We start from the raw sequence: 13,688 nt of genomic DNA, 5'->3' as shown, positions 1-13,688 counted from the left end.
AGACTTGAAAAACCACCATTGTGTTTGATAAATAACAGCAATACTGTTGGACTAATAGAAACAGCTGTGGCTACATTTATCTTGGTATTTCATGGTCAGAAGCTGTTTTGTGAATAAACTATTTCTAAAGGCTGATAAACAGACAAACAAATGCCAAGAAGGATCCCAAAATCATGAATGAACTGATAAACCTTTGATTAAAGCAACTACCAACAGCAACCAAGTATATCAAATTCATCCAAGAAATATATTCAAGGTTAATGTGGGGTCAGATGCAACCCACAGGCTACCAGTTACATCATGTTCTTTAAAGTCGGAACACATCATTCAACACAAGAGAGAGAATGGCTTATATGGTGAGAGACAAAGCTAGATTTCAAAGTCCTCCACAGCAGTTCATTGTATGATGCACTATGTCTGAAAATTGAAAGCAAAAAAAAAAGAAATATATATATATATATATAAATAAACCCACATTTCACAGCTCCACTACATTTGGCCCCACAATCCCTGAATTCATAAAAGTGAGACTTGAGGGAAAATAAATGGGAGAATGTGCCACACTAATCAGAAACACTGGTCCTTTTGAAACATCGCAGTTACACTCAGAAAATACAGCATATACTGCAAAGTACAGACCTATAAATCTCGACTGAACACCAAAGCTAGTACTTTGTTGGAGCTGGGCCCCAGAACACCAAGAAATACACAAAGAAATAAAAAAAAACTGCAGAAACTCACGATGAGTTTCCTTTCAAAATAACACACTGAGTAGTGATTGATTGGTGAGAGTGGGGCTTTGTAGACTTCATCAGCGAGGTGTACCTAATAAACTGGCAACTGAGTCACAATTCAGTGCCTTTAGCAGATTGGTTTTATGGAATGTTTGCTTTTATCTCTTTTCAGCAAACAAGCCCAGATAAGCTCACTGTATAGACAAAGTGTTCTCGTTCCCAGGTCGTCAAATACTGATGCACCGTTTAGTGTCTCTAACTGTGTCTCAGTTCAGGGGCTACAGCCTTTGAAGGACGTGGCCTTTGTGGTCTACGTCGGCCATGACCTTTGAAGAACGCATCAGCCAAACCGAACAGTCTCCGCAATGGGACAGTCTGGTCTGCGGAGGCTTTCCTGGTTGCATCACCAGTTGTTCTCGTCCCGACCTGTTGGTGCTCCTGTTACCTAGCAACCAGCTACTCTTGACGAAAGAAGGAATAGCAAGAAAGTTAGTTAATTTAATACTTGAGGAGATGATTCACCACCGAGCTGTGTGCTTTTAGCTAATAGTAATGTTAACAACAGTTAACTGTTTGCTAGTTAACAACTGTCAGTTAACTTAACATATAATTGTTACCGGCATGCAATGAATCTTGGGATAGGCCACGAAGGATTCATCCGTTGCATCCTCCAAATTCTGGGAAAGAAGGCTGCAATTCTCGATCATATTTGAAGAAGCCTCGAAATGGGACAGCCTTGGTCGCGCCATACATCATCAGACTGATGTCAGTGCATCACAACTGTATATATGTTACAAAAAGTTGCTTTAAACAACACTGACTTTTGGCTTCACACAGGACGCACAAACTACGTCTCCTGGGTGAAAGTCTGGTTTAATCCGACCCATCCACCTCCCCTCCCTCCGGCATTAAGCAAGCTTCAGTTGCTGTCGGGATCATGTATATTGCCACGGATAGGTTCACACTGGAGTAACCTGAAGGCCCGGTGGGTCTCATAAAGGCAACCCCTTGCCTCCTCATTTAATCTATTGCCATCTGGGCGACAATATTGTCCTCCTCTGTTCACTAAAAACAGAGCCACGTTTTCATTTGTTCCACAAGCCATTAAGTTGTTAAACAGGTAAAGCAATAGCATCTTATCTCGTATGTACTGTGGACACTTTGTCCTGGTCCAAAAGATGTCCAGCTGGTCTGGTCTGTCCCCTCCTGCAAGTATTTGTATGGACATATGAATGTCTTCGTATGTGACTTTCATTATATTAATATGTGTATGTTTATGGTGACTTTGATTTTGTGATCAAATGCCTTTGTGATTATGGTGCAAACCAATTTCCCCACATGGACAAGATATCACACACCGAGGGACATGACAAAGTGTCTTTATTCGATGACCTGGGGATGAAAACGGGCTGGTATAGATGGTGAAGAGATTTGAATGTGTAGCAATTCAAAGACCCAGGTATTTTTCTCAGGAGTTGGTAGAGACAAAGCTACAGTAGACAAGAAGTTTCAGTGGTTATAATAGTCATGGTTTTTGTTGAAACAGTTCAATATATTTCTAGGTGAGGTTGTACATTGTGGTGGTGTTTCAGTATATTGATATGTGTTTTTATTATGCTAAAACATACAGTGCAAATTATTATGAACAGCTCTCAATATAATGGAGTCCAGTTCCACATCACTGCACACTACAACCTCAATAATACACTGTGTATAACTAACTAACTAATTAACACGTTGGGACGTCGGTGGCTTAGTGGTAGAGCAGGCGCCCCATGTACAAGGCTGTTGCCGCAGCGGCCCGAGTTCGACTCCAGCCTGTGGCCCTTTGCTGCATGTCACTCCCTCTCTCTCTCCCCCTTTCACACTTAACTGTTCTATCGATTAAAGGCAAAATGCCCCAAAAAAAATCTTTAAAAAAAAAAAACAAAAAAAACCTAGTTAACACGTTAACTATACGTGTACTGTATTATACACGTATAGTTAAATTAACGCCTCTTTTTAATGAGGTAAAATTAATGGCTGAGCTGTAGATTTTACAGGTGTACCTAATGAAGTGGCCACTCTGTGTATGTTATGGATTTGGTTGGTGTTTTTCAGCTAGTTGTGGTGTTCTTCTGCACCCATGTGGCCAGAACAAACCATTATGCAGCTTTAACAAATGCTGAATAATGAATTTAAAGTGACCGTTTCAAACAGGTGTATATAGGTACAGTCCTTTGAAAGTGAATTGCAGCCACTGTCCTCTATGTCTCCTTGCTGACATAAAGTTGAGGCATCTGTGGAAATGAAAGCAGCCGTGTTTGTGTTCTGATGCAAGACCGCTGTGCTTCTGAGTGTGTCCTATTGAGAGTAGTAGCATCGAACAGAAATGCAACATCGGGACATAAAAGAGCTGGTGTGAACACAGAGAGGCAGTGTTAGAAGGTGGGGCTAACTGCAGAGAGCAGTGCAGCCTGGGGGGCTTTGGGGCGAAGCCAACAACAGTGAAGGACACTGGCAGGTCACACTGAGCCATATGTCCCACAAGACAGGCGAGTGCCACTCACTCTAAAGGGGCTCTGTTAAGAGGAAAAATTCTGGCTTGTGTGTGTTTTTGTGTGCGTGGGCCTGCATCTTCCGTCTGTTTTGTATGTGCAGATGTGTGTCCATCAAAGTGAGAGGGCACATAAAAAATTTAACGCAGACACTGCTCCACTTCAAACTACTAATTTTCTCCACTGCCACGTTACAGCTGTATCACATCAGACACATGAACACACGCACATAATCTACTTAGATCGGCAACGCAGGAGACGCTTCACATCACAGCATCAGCATCCTGTTTATATGAGTCTCTATATCCAACTTAATCAGGAACAAGCACCATAAATCAACTGCCTATATGATTACGCTTCACTTCGCCACTTGTGCAACCAAAGTGCACAAAACTACGTTGTAATACAGCGCTTTCTTGGGACCGGCATATTGCTTGTTGTGATGAAATTACAGTACATCCTCCTTGATGAAAAATATATTAAGCAGCATCCATACTTTATGAGTCCAGTGTGAGAATGCACAGAGCGTGTATGTTAATTTACCATGTCTGCCTTTTGTTGAGGCAATTACCCAATGAGAGGTTTTGCCATTTATCAAGTTTTTTATTGATCTTTTAGCAGCCTCTCACTTGTCTGTCTGAATGTACTGCCATATAATGTATCTTAAAATATACCTTGTATCCAGAAGAAGAATCAGAATGACTTTCAAGATCCTCTACCTTTTTGTGCGGTGCCACCAGCAGGTCAAATTTCCAAATTTTTCCACTTCATTTTGCCTATGATAGGATTCATGATATATTTATGCTAGTATACAGTGCTATAATGCTGTAAAGTTAGCATAGCACCTGTGACGATGTCCTCACTATCAATGGCCTCAGACTGCGACTAAGCAACAACATCAACTCATACTGATAAATTACTGATACAGAGATGATACTGCAAGATTGGAATTTCTCCTCTGCAGAAATCATGTTTGTATCTAATTATTTATGAGATGTATTTAAGCATCTTTAATCAGCCTCAACAGTGGGGCTGGTATTGTCTGCAGCCTGAGTGTGTGTGCATGTGTGTGTCATCATGGCAAGATGCAGTCCCTGAAACTACCACAGAAGCTTTTTTGAGTATTTTGCCAGGTGTGTATATGTCTGTCTGTCTGTGGACAGGTTATGTAAAAGTGACAGCATCACAATAGAGCCAGATGCAGTTATGAAACTACCACAGAAGCTGTTTGAATATTTTGCCAGGTGTGTATATGTCTGTCTGTCTGTGGACAGGTTATGTAAAAGTGACAGCATCACAATAGAGCAAGATGCAGTTATGAAACTTTGCAGGTGTGTCGTTGAGATCAAATTGAAGGCTGAGTTTGAAATTGCGTGTGGCTGAAACGATGGCGCCCGAAGTTGTGGTGTGGCGTGGTCTCATCCCAGGATGGTCTGTTATGGCCAAAGCCAGCCCTCTCTCCACATGCCAACCCTTTATTGTAGATGTGTAAGCAAATCAGGATGTCTGGTCTCCTACATCTGATTAGCTCCTCTGCCAAAGGCATCGGTTCTTCTTCGAGATGGAGATTCTGATTGAAGCAGCATCTATTTTTCCATTTTAATTTTGTCAGATATGATTAGTAATTCTTGTTTTCTTTGGGTTATATGTATTTCTTTTTGTTAAACAGTACCTTCCTTTGTTAATAAATAACTTTATTTTACCAAAAACATCAGGTTTTATATTGCTTCCCTTTTCCCTTCACGAGCTGGGTCGTAACTTGGTCTCTAGTTTATATTGTGTTGAACGTTGTCCTGTTTGTCTTGTCTGCACCACAAGCTTACAAAAATAATTTTCTTACATTTGTTGCCAAGTCAAATTAAGTCAAACAAAAATGCAAGACTTCTAATACCCTTTAAACATGCTTACAGTTTCTTAGATATGTGCTATTATTCCTCTATTGTTGTATATATGGGCAATATCTAGGTCATGCTGTTGTACTGAATATCAACACGGCTGTGGTTTGGTGGTCTGCCTGAGGCCACAAGCCCAGTGCTGAAGATAATCACAGCCATGCTGATATTCAGTATAACAGCACAACCTCCGGTCTGACATTGCTTTTATACAACAGTTCTATAAGCACCACTTATTAGTTAACAGTAATGAGCAACAACAGATTATGATAAGTTTGTTTATCGCAGGCCAACAACTTTGTGTCATGTTCATTTGTCTGTGTGTTTCCATGTATTGTGTCTGTTGACAGCCACCTTGGTGGCATGTGTGGATTCCAATCAGTGACAGCTTGATCACACAATACCGTGGCGGCATTTTCTGACGTCATAGTACACTTGAGGGTTTGCAGTGAAGCATACAGGCTTTTGACAACCATTTCTAATTTAATCCTTTGGGGCCAAGGGTATAATTGGCCGTTTGACTACTTTTGATTTTACCTTTAAATATCACCTTAAAAACTGTTTCCCTTGCCTTGTTTGGTGTCCTTTTCTTCAGCACAATCTCACCTGTGTGACTTTACAGTTATCTTTTCATTTTGACATATTGTATTAACACATTGGACCTAAAATCACACAAAAAAACACTCCCTCTCTGCTTGCGAGCACTTTTGTTAGAATAGCCCGTTTTTACCGTTTCTTCCTGCACCAAACGCGCACCAAATGTGACGACAATATTCGGGAAAAAGCATAGCGTTAATTATTCTTAAGTCTGGTTTTACTTGGTCTATCGACACAATTTAAAAGTGGTATATAGTTCGTTTCAACTTGTGTCCAAAGTTCGCACTTTGGACACAAGTTGAAACGGAGACTCAGGGAGGCTGCATCTTGCTGCTATGTCATCTTAAATCGGTCATGTGATTTGGACGCACTGGCGCATCCGTGGACTCCAGAGGGTTAACTCAGATGTAAGTTGTGGAAATATTTTCATATTTGGATGACCATTAATGTCGACAAATAACGGTTAATGTAATTAACGGTTTAGAACACCTGTAGAACGCAGTGTTACATACATGCATAGTTAAGGGCCAACTGATGTGTCACTCTATATCAGCTGTTAAATTATCACGACTTGGTCAGAACTAACTGTTGTGTGAGTACTTTTATATTGCGATAACATTTTTTCTTGTCATTTGGCCGTGTTTAAGTGTTATCTGTCTATATCTCTGTTTTAACTCTTATTGTTCAATCACTGCTTTTGCTTCTGTGTGCTGTAATGGTCTATTTTTACTGGAAAATCTTTTGGAAACTGGTAATGGATAGAAACCTGACAAAATACATTTTATATAAAAAAAAAATAAGTATTACCATAGAGGAGTCCTGTTCATGCAGTGGCTTACAATAGCTTAACACACCCAGAAATATGAAAGTGATACCATGGAATAAACAGTATTGCAAATTTACATGGTCTCACAGTATTTTTATCATCGTATTGCCGAACACTTCTGAGAATATCCTCATACCAGAGTGACATTACTAGACCAAAAAAAAAAAAAGCCTATAAAGACACCCAGCTTTAATTTAAATTCAGGCCTTCTTAGTGCATCCTGCTTCAATTTAAATCCAAGTCTTGTCAGTGCACACAGCTTTTCTCTAACCCCCTTTTAATTCTCTCTGCCAGATTAATGTAAGAAACAGCAGCCGAGAGTGGCCGAGCACTCTGTTCGACTAATTGAATATGCTTTAGTGCCAATGAGTAACAGTAAACCTGAATTAACCCCACATTCAACCAGCTCTTCACTGATCGGGAACGCAAATAAAGCCACAGTTGCATAATGTAGCCTTACTGCGACCATGTTGCTTTATGGTGTTTCTAAATATAAGTAATAAGCAAAGTGGTTTCATAATGCCTGACTGAGCACCGCGCCAGCTCTGACTCCATGAAAAAGGAACCGCGAGAGGAGTATGGAGGAGTAGCAAACTCAGACCCAGGGTAATCACACTGAATGGTTTTGCGGTTATTGAAGGGATAGTAGTGATTTTCAGCAGGGTTAAAGTGATGCCTCTCTCTGTCTAGATTTTAGCTGTTGCCATGGAATCCAGAGGAGACAAATGGGCTGCGTTTACTTTTATCTACAGTATGAGTTGTGAGACAGTTACAAAATACATGTTTGGCAAGCGGAGGCACAGGTTTGTGTCTATTCAGTACAGATCAACACCTTAAACTTTCTCTTTATGTGCTGGAATCACAATAAAAGGGTGCAAACATGTGTTTCATAACATGAGCTACACACAAACAGCTAAAATTGTCTTAAATCCATGAGTCTTTAAAGTTAAATTCTTGACAAGCCATCTAGATGTCAATGCTACCCAATTACAAGGAGCTAAATATGGTAATTTTCCTTAATCACATCTACTTGAACAAGTACAAGCCCACTCACTCTCCCCCCCTACTGCTGCCCTGCCCAGTGCAATTCATCACTGACAACTTGACTCATGGAAAAGACCCAGAATACCTTCCTACCCAACACTGACACATGAGCCCACCAATAGGCATCGCACCTCTGCTTCCAGCAGGGGGGGAAAACACCTGGAGGCTATTTTTACTCTGCGTGTGGCAGGATTGGATTGGTCAGATGTCGCGGGGTCTGCAGCTGACATAACACCAGCTCTGGGGTTGCCATGAGTGGGCACAGGGAGCTGGCAGGCCTGCACTCAGCACCCACAGAGAGGCAGAATTAGGCTAGCACGCTGACTTTTACCCACTTCAGATGGCACACTGACACCTCACACACAGATTTAAAGGAAAAGTTTAATCTAGTACCGTTGAAAGGCTTGGTACGGTGCCACACAGAAGTCGCAATCTCTATTACACCCCACTAGACAGCACAAAGCACACACTGACAATTCTTAAGGCGAGGGTCTGCTTAAAATGAACTGGTGTTTCTACCTTTTTCAGATGTCCAAATGTGATAGAGAGGGGTGAGATGCTCCCAGTAAAACAGTGTAAAAGTAAGATTGTTAGCTGTAGCCCATCATAATTCAGATTTTGAAAAGGTGTTCTGAGAGGGGTTTTCAGACAATCCATGAAGCAGTTTGTTTGGTGCATAATGATGCATGTTAAGCTCTAGTAGTCGGCTAACAATGTGAAGCTTAAAAGGCCTGAGGGACATCAAAATCAAAATGGCACCCTGTTAAAGCATGAAAACACTCTATTGCCTTAGGGTGGCAATACTACTAAAGATCTCTAGGTCAAAATTGACCCTATTCGCAACCCAATCACCAGAAAACAAGGCTGTGGTTAACATGTGGTTAGGTTCAGGCACAATAACCACTCGGTTACGGTTAGGAAAAGTTCATGATTTGGCTTAAAATACCTAGTTTTGGTGGTACAATCCCCACTGGAAACACAGCTATGTTTTGGTAAAAAACACTCAGTGGAAACACGGTTAAAATCGTGTTAAAAGACACCCAGACTGTGTCCAAAATCATTCACCCATTCACTACTCCCTCCTCACTATATAGCAAGCTCATCTGAAACATGAAAAACACTTTGGAACACTACTCAGGTCATTTTCTTGGTGCCATTAATTACACTGCTGTCACTCAATAAAATCTTGTCATATCAACATCGGCTGAGACATGAAATTACTCTGAGCGTTTTTTCCCCCAAATTATAAAATAACATTACAAAGCACTTTCAGGCACAAAGCACTTTGTGTTGTGATTCTGACCTGCTCACAAAAAAAACATATTAATAACGTTACACTGGCAGACAGACGAGGGGAGAGAGAGCAGCGTGAGTGCAACCTGTCCTTTTGCTTCTCCAGTCATTCATGTAATAACTTCTAAATTCAATGTATAACATTATGCATTAGGCCATTACGACACACATCAGAGCTAGTAGCGACTTAACTTCTTAACATTAGCTAACATTAGCTAGCGTTATTAGCCTACTCTCTACAGTAAGTGTGAAGCACTAAAGAAAATCAGTTGCCGATTTAATTTTATCTCTTTGTGAGACAACGACACATTAAACTGAAAGATGGCAAAGAAAAGCTGGTAAAACAAACTTCAACATGTCATAAGTTTAACATGTACAACAGGTTGTAATCAAAATGCTCTCTCTCCTGTCGTCCGTCTTGAACAGTCTGTTAGTTCTTCTGGTGCAATGCATGATGGGATATAGTGCTTGGTGAGTGACCATCTGTTGTACACTATACATGATGCATTGAGGGATACTTTGAGCCCACTATATAGGGTATAATAATTCCCACTATACATTCAGAGAGCAGTACAAAATGGTGAACTCACTATATAGCGCACTATAGAGTGACTCGTGAGTGATTTCAGACACAGCTCCAGGTTTGGTGGCTGAGAAGCAGCTAGAAAAATAGCAATGGGTTGCTAGAATACAGCTGGTTTTGTTGTTTGTTGGCCTCAAACGGAGGTCTGCAGAGGTCTGCAGCTTGACTGGCGTCTCATCAAAGTGTCCGCCATCCATCATCCCCTCCACCTCCAGATGACAAAGTCATCTCATGTACTATTTACTTTGGAAATGTTGATATGGTGGGTTTGAAACATGCAACTGTAATGTCTTCGTGGTTTGCATAAACATACAATGCCAACATTTTCCTCTAGTGATTTTACCCCGTACCCAGGGTGTCATCAGGAAATGTAGCTTTCAAGATACCTTACAATGTGTTGGTCAAGGTTAGACAAAAAGCCACAAGGTTACTAAATCATTCTCTGGGAACTGTAAATATCTGCAGGATAGTCTGGCTGGTATTTGGGAAGATATCTTGTTTGGACCAAATGCTGGATGTCTAGACAGAGCAGATGGAACAGACTCTTAGCAAGGCGAAAAAAAAATCTGTTATTGTCTTTTACAGCATTGATCCTAATCATGTGTCCAATAGAGTTTTACTAGCATTTCACTAAAATCCACCATTATCACCAGATGTTGCAGCTCGACCGGCAGTGTGGCTAACATGGTGTCTCACATGTTAGGTTAACAGGAGCCACAGTACAAGATTTTGCTGTAATCTGAAACAGTTAATGGTACGTTTTAGTATCAGTGCTTCAAAGCCAAAGAATAAAGGCTTCAACAACCCTACATTATTAAATCCAGCTAGTGGAAGCAAAGAAACCAGTCCCCTCAACAGACCAGAGAGCAACACACAGACACTTCACTACATCTCTCTGTTGCCACAATGTTGCTCTCTTTATCTCCTTATAAGACACACAGCTAAACTTCTGTGACACATATGCGCCTTACTGATGCAGTTCTTCTTTCTTATCTGGGGACAAACAGCATTCACTCAGTTCTTTAACGGAAGTAACCTGTAGATGAGTGGTTACATCCAGAAAAGTAAATTACAACACTTGATCACAGATGAGTGGTGATCGGCGATATCAATATATGAATCTGCCTGAGCGACTTCTTTTAGTGTCTTGTATGTAACTGGTCAGCTGTCAAACATTCCAGTATTCATGAATCTTTAACTTAATGTAATGTAGTGCAGCGACAGAATTCAATAAACAAGCACGGACCAATTAAATCGGACTCCAGTCAAGACTTGCTCCAGCCAAGGCTAATGGTGCATTTATGTGGATAGTTGTTCTTGCGACTTCAGTGTAGGGTTGCAGCAATATACCAGTTTTAAGGTATATCATGATATAAAAGTTGACTGTTATCATACTGTGTACATTTGCTTATCAACGATATTGGAAAAAAAAAGCAACTGGAAAGAGAACCTGACCCTTTATTTTGGTTGTTTTCAAAGGGGAGACTTTTTACACATACCTCCATTAACAAAATGGTGTCAAGTTTCAATTATAATACCACACATTCTCACTCCGACCCCGTCACATATTGACGTTTCGGTCATGGACTTCCCACGACCCCATACAATGTGCAAGGTACCCTGGGTGCGTTGGTTGTTGATGTTCTGGGACCCTGTGTCAAGCTCTGCCTGTTACATGCACTGTCTTCTACCAAAATACACTTCCATTTTCACAGGATAGTTAACGTTTACATACAGTCTCTTTTAAAATAAATGCACTTCTGTGGTATAACACCGCAAATTGACCTTTTTTCCCCTTCAACAACAAACACACATGGTTAGGTTTAGGCAACAAAAGGAAGTGGTTAGGTTTAGGATAAAAAGAACAGGGTTTGGCTTTAGAATCTTATGGGACCCGAACACAGCTCTCTCGGGTGAAGGTTGATGTTCGCTGGACCCATCCACAACCCCTCCCGCCTGCCTCTCTGGGACTTTCGCCGCCTTAACTTTCGTCATTGTCCTGCCACGTTTCCCTCTGGCATCATTAAACTATAACGGCAACTGGCCATGTATCATGCTGATGTTAAAGGACGCCTTTTTTCGTTGGTTTCTGACACCGCAAGTCACTGCCCGGGCCCCGGATCAATATGTAATCTTTATTAATGTTAACTTATGCACAATTTACCTCTAATGCATTTAAGAGAAGTTCCATGGGGCGGACAGCACTAGTTGTCGAACGTGTATGTCCTATAACAGATTGTCACGGAGAAACTGACAACATATCTTGCTTAAGGATCAAAACTTGCACAGTTTGATAAATTTACATGTATCAACTTGAAGGAACCAACACCGTGAAAAGAGTCAGTCTGTCCGTCACTACAAACCACTTCCACAAATTAATCAAATGCAAGTGTAGGAGTATCTGCAGTGGTTCTGTGCCATGTTTGGGTACTGTTGACACTAGCAGTGCAGCAATCAATTTCATCCAATTTGAATTGTTAATTGTATGCCTGATGGATTTAAGCATCCATGACCACTGTTGTAATGAGCAGGTCTGAAATCGATCCATCTCTGATTCGAATTTTAACAATCTGAAAATTAAAAATGCTTCTCAAATATCAGCCAGAATCCAACAACAGCAGCATGTTGTACACAACAGAAGCTGGTACTGGCATGCAGAGAAAGAAACAGACAGTGGGATGGTGGCGTTGGACGAGGGACGCAGCGAGGAAGAGGAAGAGACGGTGGTAGAGGAAGGAAGGGAGAGGGAGGGAAGGGAGTGCCATTGATCTGAAGAAGGAGGGGGGTGTTTTGGTTCAGCTTGGCAGGTTGAGTTGAGCGATGCTGCAGGCTGGCTCGCCCATATGTCACTACTGCTTCCTCAGGCCCAGCTGTGAGGAGCAGGGAAATATGGTGGGACAGTGTGTATCGGTGTGTGTGAGAAAGTACAAGTCTGTGCAAGAGAGAAAGAGCAGTGAGCGAGTGTGTTTGTGTGTAAGACTGCAAGAAATAGAGTGTGTAATGTGCGAAAACTGTGCAATCCATTATTTCTTAACGGGGCAGTAATCAAACACTGCTGGCTGTCTAACTCTGGCTCAAACACAGAAACACACACTCACACACACGTTCACGAACAAACACAGGAACCTGTATTAGGACACACACACACACACACACACACACACACATACAGGCAATAACAAAAATTTGGCCATGCACCTGCGCAAAGAAAGAAATGAATTTCACCTCTGCATGCATGGAGACACACACACACACACACACACACACACACACACAGTCCCCTGCATCATGATAGGTGGCTGAGCTGGCCAAAAGCACAATTTGTCCTTCAGACCGTCAGTAACATCCTTTCACAGACAGATGTTCCTCCTCCTCCTGACCTCAGGCACTGGCTACAGTGTCCATTAAACACACAGTGATCCTACTCACAGAATAACACACACACACACACACACACACACATATGTGGACAACAGGCCAACAGGGCTGACATTTTGACCATTCTTGGCCGTTCACAGACTGAACCTTTGGATGATAATTTGCAATTATCTGCATGTCTGAACAATTTTCAGTGTACTGTGTATTGTGATTTAAATATAGGTGGAAAGAAAGTGGAGATAGTTGGCTATGGTGCAGTAAAATCTGAATTTATCAAGACAAGGAATTAAAACTGTGTAGTGCACTTTGCAAATTAAAAAAAAATCTTTAAAAATAAGATAGTAAACAAATAGTGTAGGAAATGTTTTGGAATTGTGGTTTTGTTTCTATTTTTGTTGTCGTTAACTTAAACCGGGTCATAAATGAGTTACTTATTGAAATATGCTAAGTAAAACAGTTTAGGTATGATAAGCGACACCTTTTGGTCTATATTGTTGTGTTCCTTTTAATTACCATCCTGGTACCTATTTATTCTTTATTATGTGCATTCCTTTTGGTAAATTTCAATGAGGACATATATGTTTTCTGAGGAGATGTAAATAAAGCTTCAATTAGCATGTCGTTTGTTTATTTTTGCGGCACACACGACACCATATTGTTCTTAAATTGATGTAAAAACCTAAAAAATGCTGATGTAACATGAAAACAGCATAATGTGATGCAAATAAGCAGGAAACTCACATTATACTGAAACTGTGACCTGAGTGTTTACCTGTTAAAATTATGCAGGTAAAATGCAAAGTG

The 13,688-nt window shown here is 41.0% G+C and overlaps 1 protein-coding gene across 14 annotated transcripts in view; it reads right to left on the bottom strand.

Annotated features, from left to right (window-relative positions):
- The window catches only part of syngap1b (synaptic Ras GTPase activating protein 1b), a 217,200-nt gene that overhangs the window by 132,031 nt on the left and 71,481 nt on the right, over positions 1-13,688 (bottom strand). The window lies entirely within an intron of this gene.

The sequence above is a fragment of the Epinephelus lanceolatus genome, chromosome 10 (genome assembly GCF_041903045.1).
Source record: "Epinephelus lanceolatus isolate andai-2023 chromosome 10, ASM4190304v1, whole genome shotgun sequence".
Taxonomy (NCBI): Eukaryota; Metazoa; Chordata; class Actinopteri; order Perciformes; family Serranidae; genus Epinephelus; species Epinephelus lanceolatus.
The sequence above is the reverse complement of the archived record's forward strand: the minus strand, read 5'-3'. Positions and strand labels throughout refer to the sequence as shown.